Here is a 10121-nt window from a genome sequence, read left to right as displayed (position 1 = left end):
GGGTTGAACCCTGGTGTTTAGCACGTCTGTGTAAGGTGAATGTGCACTTGTATATTTCACTCAGTACAGCTGCACAAGTATAACGTAAGGAAGTGTGATAGCATTTTATAAGAGCCAGCTCTAACATTATACAGAGTAAGATGGCTGCTGGGGTGCAAGAAGCAGCAGTGAGGTGTTGGGAGACAGAGCTGTGTGTGCCATTCTCCCTCAGGTACTGTGGGGGTTGCTGTCCTGTTGCCAGCATTGAAGATTCAGCAACCAATTAGACAATTCACTTTTTCTTCAATGCAGAAAACAAGCACCCACTTCCCTTTGGAATCAGTAAAGGAGGAACACACAGCATGCAGCAGACAGTGGAGGAGAAGGGAAGAGCCCGGCTGCAAATCTTGACATGGCAATGGGGTGTAAACAAGGGCATCCCTATTTGCATCCATGAAGCGCTGGAGGAGAGATGCAGATTTAGGATATATTGGTTTTGGCACAGGTGTTCTGTGAAAATCGAGCTGAGACAGATTCTTTTTTAGAAAGTGTCTTGACTTGGAGAACTGAGTGGTTTCAACTCCATTGGAAGAATGTCTCACTAGCATTTGATTCATGTAATGTGGATATAGTCCAACTGCTCCCATAATCAATTGGGCTGTTGTCACATGGAACTCCAAAGCACAATGTGGTTTCTTATCTGTTGTGCTGTCATGGAATAGTGCCTGGTCTTGTGGCAAAGGTATTGTGGCCCAGCAAGTGTTTATTGATGACTACAGCAAAGCTGAAGAGTCTGGTTTGCAAGGTTAACCACAGGGAAGCACCCCCATTGTTGTTGTTTAGTCGTTTAGTCGTGTCCGCCTCTTCGTGACCCCATGGACCAGAGCATGCCAGGCACTCCTGTCTTCCACTGCCTCCTGCAGTTTGGTCAGGCTTGCGTTTGTAGCTTCGAGAACACTGCCCAACCATCTCGTCCTCTGTCGTCTCCTTCTCCTTGTGCCCTCCATCTTTCCCAACATCAGGGTCTTTTCCAGGGAGTCTTCTCTTCTCATCAGGTGGCCAAAGTCTTGGAGCCTCAGCTTCACGATCTGTCCTTCCAGTGAGCACTCAGGGCTGATTTCCTTAAGAATGGATACGTTTGATCTTCTTGCAGTCCATGGGACTCTCAAGAGTCTCCTCCAGCACAATAATTCAAAAGCATCAATTCTTCGGCAATCAGCCATCTTGATGGTCCAGCTAGCACCTCCATTAGTGTTCTCTTTATTCTGATCTCCAGCTAGCCCCCTTTCCTCGCCCCACTGATCTTTCTGCACCCCATCATGCTAGTGACACCTAACACTCTCTTCTCTTTGCAGCCTCTCTTCATTTTTCTCTCCACCACCCATCTCACAAGTCTCTGCATGGCTGAGCTTAAGGATAAATGTCCTAATGGCAAGAGTTGTCCAACGCTAAGTTGCCTGACTGCCTTGGGAGGTGGAGGTAATTACGGTACTTCACTTGAGGTAATTAAAGGGAAGCTAGGCCAGAGTTGCTGTAGTTGCCTTTCTGCATTGCAGACCCTTCACTGAGGAAGGGGCTTGGACTAAATGTCCCTTCCAACGCTGTATGATTCTGTATGTTTCCATCTGGAAAGTGCTGCCAACTTTATCAGGCACCGCACCTCTGGATCCAGAGAAAGGAGCAGCAATGCAGACATGGGCATGCAGGCATTCTCCCACCCCACTCCCACATTAGGTGGGCTTAAGCAGCCCTTAGATGTTCCCACAAAGATGTGAGAAAGGACTGCAGATTCATGGGGTCCTCAGAATGGTGCCAAACCCCCCTCCAAAAAAACCCACACGGTATGATGAATGCAAGCTGAGCGGGCTCATGTTCAAAAGAGGCACCATTACTGGAAACACCCGGGAACTTGGTGGGGAAGGCTGTGAATGGTGGCATGGCTGGGTTGGACCAGTGAGGCCCTTCCAAACCCCTGGGTGCCTCAGCCAGGGCCTGACTGAGGATTTGAGGATGGGGTTGTAACTGGCCTGCTTTAGCACCAGCATTGTCAAATGTTTCAAACACAATACGGGGAAGAGCTGACTGATGAGTTGGCTAAACAAAGAATTGAACCAACACAGTCCATGCTGGCAGCCCCTGTGGTTTACAAGGAAACACATGGCTACAAAAATAGCACCGTCTGTAAGAGTATTTTGGCAACAGTTTTGTTTAGGATAGAGGAAAAGTGACCGAGTTTGTATATAGGTGCAACTCAGCCAACTAAATGGCTGGTGTGTGGTTTTTAAAGGGAATGCAACATTCTTCTGTCTGTCTTGAATATTTTGGGTGCTCTTTACAGCATGTTGTACGCTGAAAGAAAATTGTATGAAAATGATGTACCGGTGGTATCTGACTCCTACTAAGTTATCCAAAATGTATAGAACAAGCACCAATATTTGTTGGAAGTGCAAAGAAAGGGAGGGGAGCTTTTATCATATGTGGTGGTCATGTAAGATAACAAAGTCTTTTTGGGAATTGATATATAATGAATTGGGGGAAAAATGTTTAAAATAACATTTGTTAAAAAACCAAAAGCATTTCTATTAGGAATTAAAGGTTCTGATATCCCAAAAGACCAGAAATGACTATTTATGTATGTGACAACAGCTGCAAGGATGCTACTAGCCCAAAGATGGAAAGAACCAACAGTACCGACCAAGGAAGAATGGCAAGTTAAATTGCTGGAATATGCTGAAATGGCAAAACTGACTGGGAGACTCAGGAATCAAGAAGATAATGACTTTAAAAAAGAATTGGAAAAATTCATAACTTACTTAGGAGACCATTGAATGACTGAAACTTTATTTGCGTCAGCCATAGGCCATAGCAACAAAAGAACATTGCAATATACACAGAACAGAAATAAAAAGGCAATTATATAAAACACAGATTATATAAAACACAAATAGTGGATCTTATTCTGATTTCCCCAGCTAAAAACCCTGCAACCTTTGCTGTCACCTGCTCTTATTGATCTGCCAAGAGAAAGGACACTGTGGCAGTGGCTGGGTGACCCAGAATGGACAATAAAAGAGGGGTGATAATCTCATTCCTCAAGTCTTTATAAAGAGTGCAAGTCAGAAGGGCATGCGCCACCGATTCTGTGCTGCCATCTCCACAGGGACATTAGCGTTTTTCGTGTGGAATCTGTTGGAATCATCCCTCAAGTACAGCCAAGGGCAATACATTCAATCTTGCGAGAGTAAAAACATGTCTATATTTTGGAATTGCTAGGTTATGCAGATAGGGCGCCAGAGAATCAAAATGGGAAGGTGGATTTATGGCATGCCTTTCTCTGGTGTCATTACAGATAAGGAGTGACCTGTACATAGCAAACAAGCAAAGGGGAAATGGCTGCTGAGCTGCACCCACCATTGTGAGGCCTGAGGTGATGATGATGCCTCTCCAGCTGCTGTTATTGGCTGTGGACATCCTGTGATGTCACAAAAGCACATGGAAGCTCAGTGGCTATACAAAAGCAGCCCAAGGGGAAAGCCCAAGGCAAAAGCTTGAAGAGGACACGGTGGACAACAGCTGTGTTATTCAGTACTTGGTGGTCTCCTTCCGCATGGAGGAGAAGTGGCAAATGGAAGGAGGCCATCATCCATCAATAAGATGCTGTGGAGCAACGAGAAGGTAAGTGTACCTGCTGAGCAGGACCGTGGCTTGAAAGCAGCAGATATCCATGGTTGGAAGCTGGCAATGGACCTGGCAGAAGCTGTGATTAGCATGTAGAAGCCCGGGATGCCGCAGGGCTGAAGGAGGCTGAAGTTTGTGCATGTAAGTTGGTTGAAATTCACCTTCAGAAGGCCATTGAGAAAAGCTGTGTGGATATTTGTGCGTTGACGCTGGGGTAAGTATGAATGGAGAGAGTGGACATAGGTCACCCACCAGACATGGTATGCCTGAGAATTGCATGTTCAGATAGCGGTGTAGGCTGCCCTCCAGGCTCTGGGCAAATGAACCACTGGATATTCATGGGTGGAGGCCAGCAGAGGTTGGCAGGCTGGCCAGTGGAGCTGGCTGAATGATAACTGTTGAATGAGGGCTGAATGATAACTGTTGAATGTTGAATCTGTGTTTGCCTTTCATGGATGTTACAAGCCGACGAGGCTTTCCCCGAAAGCAGCAATGAAGGGAACAGCAGAGCTTAAGCAAGCCATCTTTTACTTCTAAATCAAGGTATTTCTAAATACATCTAAATACAGTGGTGCCTCGCAAGACGAAATTAATTCGTTCCGCAAGTCTCTTCGTCTTGCAAGTTTTTCGTCTTGCGATGCACGGTTTCCCATAGGAATGCATTGAAAATCAATTAATGCGTTCCTAGGGAAACCGCCTTCAGACCAGGTCCGGGGACAGTCTGTCCCCGGACCTCTTCTGAAGGCTGGGGGGGGGGACAAGGGCTTTTCTTCCCACCCCCAGCATTTTAAAAAACAACCCCGGGACAGCGGAGGACTTCTCCGCTGTCCGGGCGATCTTAAAATGCTGGCGGGCGGCATTTTAAAATCGCCCCGGGACAGCAGAGGACTTCTCCGCTGTCCGGGGCGATTTAAAAGCCCCTGGGAAGGCAGGCAGGGGGGACAAAGACTTTTGCCCCCCGCCAGCCTTCAGAAGAGGTCCTGGACCTCTTCTGAAGGTGGGCGGCGGGCGAAAGTCTTTGCTCCCCCCCGTCTGCCTTCAAAAGCCCTCCGGGACAGCGGAGAAACGCGCTGTGTTTCTCCGCTCTCCCGGGAAGGCAGGCAGGGGGGAACAAAGACTTTCGCCCCCCGCCCGCCTTCAGAAGGTGTTCCCTCCCCGCCGCCCGGCTTCGGAGCATCGTTCCAAAGCCGGGCGGCAGGGGCAGGTGTTCCCGCCCCGCCGCCCGGCTTCGGAGCATCGTTCCAAAGCCGGGCGGCGGGGGCAGGTGTTCCCTCCCCGCCGCCCGGCTTCGGAGCATCGTTCCGAAGCCCGGCGGCGGGGGCAGGTGTTCCCTCCCCGCTGCCCGGCTTCGGAGCATCGTTCCGAAGCCCGGCGGCGGCGGGAGGAGGCGTTCCCGCCCCACCGCCCGGCTTCGGAGGAGGTCCGAGGACAGTGGGGAAGACGCGCTGCGCTTCCCCGCTGTCCCGGATATTTCCCTATGGGCTGTCGTCTTGCGAAGCAAGCCCATAGGGAAATTCGTCTTGCGAAGCGCCTCCAAAACGGAAAACCCTTTCGTCTAGCGGGTTTTCCGTCTTGCAAGGTGTTCGTCTTGCGAGGTACCACTGTAATGTTCATGACATTCCCCTTTCTAGTACCAGGATGGGAGGCTGTGCAGATGCATCCCTAAGCAGTTGCCACGGGCTACAAACTTCCTGTGATGTCACAATGGACAGAGTGGCTGAGAGGGAAGAGGAAGTTATTAGTGGGAGGTGGCTGGAAGAAGGGAGAAACCTCAATAGAAGGTTCAGGGGCAGTTGGGGTAGGTAGGCAGGGCCAGCTGGATATGCATAAGTTGAATATGGGCTGACTCCCTTCTGACTACTTGCGTTGCCAACATTTTGTTCTCTCAGGGCTCCTGTACCTGTCTTGCCTAGATCACAAGTAATTTGAGAGAATCAAAGCAACATAAAACAATGCAGGCATTTAGGAAATTACACATCTAAAAGCTCAGCAAAATTCCGAAGCGAGAAAGGAAAAACTCAGATCTTTGCTTAAATCTTCTAAAAACAATTTCATAGCTGCTTTCTCAAATGCAGCTCCAATAACCAGTATGGGTTGACATTTATTTGTGCAAAATGCTCTGCACAACTGCCAGCAAATTAATATATTTTACATAATTACTATTAAAGATATATATGCAGAAACAGCCGTGTGCACCTTGGCAAGAGCCCCAGCCCTTTAACGGTTCCTGCATTTCTGCAGAGTGCCAAAAACCGCGCTGGAGACCATTGTGAACAAATGAAAATGTTAGCTGGACTTGTGAAGAAATGAAAAATAAGGATAATTTAGAGCGATGAAAACTGTGGAGAACGTAGTTTTAGAAAAATTACCGTATGTTAAGGACTCTTGCAGGGGATGGGGGAAAGTCATGGGATTCAGAGAATCTCATATATGGATATGGTAAAAGTTTTTTCTTTTTATTATTTTGAATTTGTTCTTGTAAAAAACCATTTTTTTAAAAAAAAGAATATTTTGGGTGCTCTTAAAAATGCCAGAGTCAGAAACTGACCCAGAGTCAGAAACTGACTGCTTGGGTGATGGCCTGGACCTCGTCTTGGCCCAAGACCTTGGAGAGCAGGCAGGGCCCCCTGTTGCTAGCCTTGAAGACCCTATGAATTTGGGGGGGGGCTCCTTACGCCTTACGGCCACCTCCGGAGGATCCAATCTAATTGTCAACAGATTCCCAGCACATTTAGATGGCTGAGTCACACCCCCCCCCAGCCCTCAAGAATGCAGATGGAGAAAGGTCCAAGCCCAGGTTGCAAGTCAATGACAAAAACCATGCCTGAAAGCCCAGTTGCTATGTTGCTCCAGAAGAAAGGGCTGCTCATGAGTAAGGGTTCTTCTCAGGAGGAAGGATTCTCTGACGATAGGTGGTCCCTCCTTTGAGCCACCTGGTTGCTGGAAAGGTAAGACCTCTGGCTCCTGAGCATAGCCAGGATTTATGTTGGCAGGACACCCACTTGTCATCATCAGATTCGGAAGGAATTGTACCAAGAACAGTTCCTAGGCAGTCCTTGCAAGTGCGCACTCTCGGGAGAAAATGCTGGAAACCACGAGAAGCTTCCAGAAGAGAGTTACCTGTGATGCACTTTGTGAGTTCACAAAACACAGCCTATCACTCAGTTGGGTTGCCAGATGTGTCACTAAAATGTGCCATATCATCACCCAAGTGTCCTCAGTGAGCATTTCAATTTCAAGCGTTCTGATTTTTTCTACTTTTAGTTAAGTATCTTTATTTATTAACTTGACGGGGGAGCAGCTGCCCCCTGGCTACACCCATGTTCTGGTTCCCTAGCTGCGAAACCTGGCTCTTTTGACTTACACTTAGACTTGATTACCTCAGTTGTTTAGTCCTAGGCTGTCTTCTCTCTTCCTTTATTAATACGATATCTTTTTCATTTACCTTCCCAGTTACTTAGAATACTGTGTAAAACAGGCATAGGCAAACTCGGCCCTCCAGATGTTTTGTGACTACAATTCCCATCACCCCTGACCACTGGTCCTGTTAGCTAGGGATGATGGGAGTTGTGGTCCCAAAACATCTGGAGGGCTGAGTTTGCCTATGCCTGGTGTAAAAGCTGATTATCAGAATAGAATATCTGAAAGTGTATTCCAAAACCAGAAATTTCAACTTACCAAAGTTTTCAGTGACTTAAGACCATCTTGTTTTTCACGGATTACCACTGAAAAATGCAGAAATAACAGCAATGCACAATGAATTAGTTTGTTAAGGCACTTCAGTGTCTAAAAAAAGTATGAGTTCTGGAGCATGTGCCTGGTGCCCCCTGGTGCTCAGCAGTGGAAATAGTATGGGAGAAAATGTACTGTATTTTCTTTGGAGACCAATGCCCACAGCTACCATGCTTGAAAGGCTTCAAAATTAAGCTGCTGGAACCGAAGGTCCTCTCCTCAGTGTTATTTCAAAAGGTCACTTCCTCCACTGTGACTGTATTGGTTCTAAATATACATCACTTTCCCACAAAAAAACTACCCCAGGCAGTTTACTCGGGGGGGGGGGGGTTGTAGCTCAGTGAGAAAACACTTGCTTTGCATGCAAAAGGTCACAGGTTCTCCAGGTAGGTCAGCATAACTGGGTGGGTAGGAAATCCCTGTACAGTGGTACCTCAGGTCCAGAGGTCCTTTCTTAACCTGAAACTGTTCTTAACCTGAAGCACCACTTTAGCTAATGGGGCCTCCAGCTGCCGCCGCGCTGCCGAAGCCCGATTTCTGTTCTCATCCTGAAGCAAAGCTCTTAACCTGAAGCACTATTTCTGGGTTAGTGGAGTCTGTAACCTGAAGCGTATGTAACCTGAAGCGTATGTAACCTGAGGTACCACTGTAATGGAAGGGGAGGCAAGTAGAAGCCTCTTAAGCCTTTTTTTTACACAAACTGCCTTGCGCAGTAGGCCAGTTACACTTAGAAGACTGTCCAGTAATGCTGGACCCCTACAGAGCCCTCTGACAAAGATGGATTTTTGGATCCTAAGCAAATATTTAACCAGGGACCCTGAGATAGCATCTCGTATACTTAATTTTCTCCAGGGCAAAACAAACTCCACCAACATTGCTCTCCGCTAATGAACAACCAGCTCTCTGGATCCGAGCAACCGGCATTTCTCTGGCATCCCCTTCTGTAGCATGAGCCAAGTGACTTATGTTCATGGGAGATTTTACACTTCTCCTGCAAATATATGCAAGAACCCAAAGCCAAACTTTATGCAGTTTATTAAGAATGAAGAAGAAAGGAAGATGACACCCTCCTGGTCAGCGTCTACATTGAAGCTCCAAAGTCTGACCCCATGTGAGAGATTTATATAATTTGAAGCCTCAGCTGGCTGGCCTAATATCTAAATTCCTCCCACCTGTTAAGCTAGTCCAAAATACAGGGGCCAGCATACTTAATTAACTCTGCAATTGCACTACTACTGGCAGGCACTCAGCCTCCAGCCGGGCCATGTGGATCTTCCCAAACCCTGCTGCTACTTATTATTAGAGAACAAAAAAACCAAAAACCATCGACAGTCTCAAAGAGATTGTACCAATAAGCAATGAGGTTGTTGTCATTCATTTGTCCCAAGAGACAATGAAGTGCACTGGCGTAGCGTGGGGGGTGCAGGGGGGGCCGGCCGCACCGTGTGCAACATCTGGGGGTTAGGGTTAGGGGGCGCAAATCCACGGGTTAGGGGGCGCAAATCCATGGATTAGGGGGCGCAAATTACTTGCCTTGCCCCGGGTGCTGACAACCCATGCTACGTCACTGATGAAGCGTGCCTCCAGGGGTGAAGCCAAACCACTGTGTTAGCAACACTGAAGTGACCTCCCTGGGCCTCAAGCCTGGGCAGTGCGTAGGAAGGTCCTGGGCTGTCCGGACATCAGTCTCACTGATGTGGAACAAGCAGAACAATACATTTGTTTGCAGCGTGTCTGCAATAGTTGCTGGAAGGAGGCATACAAGAGGCCATCCATCTGTCTTGGTGACTCCACTCCATGTAGTGTTTACTCCCCAGCCTTTTTCTCTCTCTTGAAAATATCCCAAAAGGCAGATCAGATTTTCCTTCTCCTAGATTGGCAACTTTCCCAGGTTGATGAGTCGCATTTCTCCCTAAGCAATGAGGAAGAATTGTATAAACCAATTGACCTCTCTCCTCTAAATACAATTTTTTCCTGGCATAGGTTTCCCTTACAACTGATTACTTCAAGACTTGATTACTGCAATGAGCTCTATGTGGGGCTTCCCTTGTGCTTGATCTGTAAGCTGCAGTTTGTGCAGAATCGCTTCAAAAGAAAACCTTTATAATTTTTAGATGGTACTTGACCCCCACTATGCTCAAACAGTGTGGCGTAGTGGTTAGAGTGCTGGATTAGGACCTGGGAGGCCAGAACACAAATCCCTCTTCACCCATGAAGCCCACTTGGTGACTTTGGGCCACTCACTCACTCTTGGCTTAACCTACCTCACAGTGTTGTTGAGAGGGAGAAGTGTGTACGCTAGGTTGACTTCTTTGGAGAAAAGGCGGGATATAAATGTAGTAATAAATAAAATCATAAAGTCATATTTGTCAAGGTTCAAATGATGTGTGTTGTGAAGAAGTGCAAGTGGGTGTCAGGCACACCTCACTGGGGACAACAAAAATGTTTGTTTTTGTGCCTTCTACTCAACCCCTTTCATTGACTTGTTTTAGCTGCTAAGTTATTCTGCTGCTGTTTTCTACTTTTGGTAACTTTAATTACTAATTGGATTTTACTGCATTTTAAATTGTGATTGTTTTAAGTTGTTTTGTTGTGCTTGTGTTTGGGAAATGTGTTCATAATCATTTTCAGCTACCATTATAAGGCGACCACTAGCAGCAATTGCGGAAATTAATAATAATTTAAAAAGGGGGAAGTCTGATTGCGATGCCTTCATCTCAGGATTAGCGCAA

General features: G+C 47.1%; 1 long non-coding RNA gene across 1 annotated transcript; it reads right to left on the bottom strand.

Moving 5' to 3' along the window:
- Positions 1-4122: 4122 nt before the first annotated feature.
- On the bottom strand, positions 4123-10114 carry LOC310693692. Its single transcript, XR_014519333.1, has 3 exons — positions 9654-10114; positions 5275-7382; positions 4123-4216 (listed from the first exon to the last, which is right to left on the bottom strand). It is a non-coding gene; the product is annotated as an uncharacterized lncRNA (long non-coding RNA).
- Positions 10115-10121: the final 7 nt, after the last annotated feature.

The sequence above is a fragment of the Podarcis liolepis genome (assembly GCF_965112155.1).
Source record: "Podarcis liolepis genome assembly, chromosome: 14".
In the NCBI taxonomy this organism is placed as follows: domain Eukaryota; kingdom Metazoa; phylum Chordata; class Lepidosauria; order Squamata; family Lacertidae; genus Podarcis; species Podarcis liolepis.
Note: the sequence above shows the minus strand (reverse complement) of the source record. Positions and strands in the feature narration are given on the sequence as shown.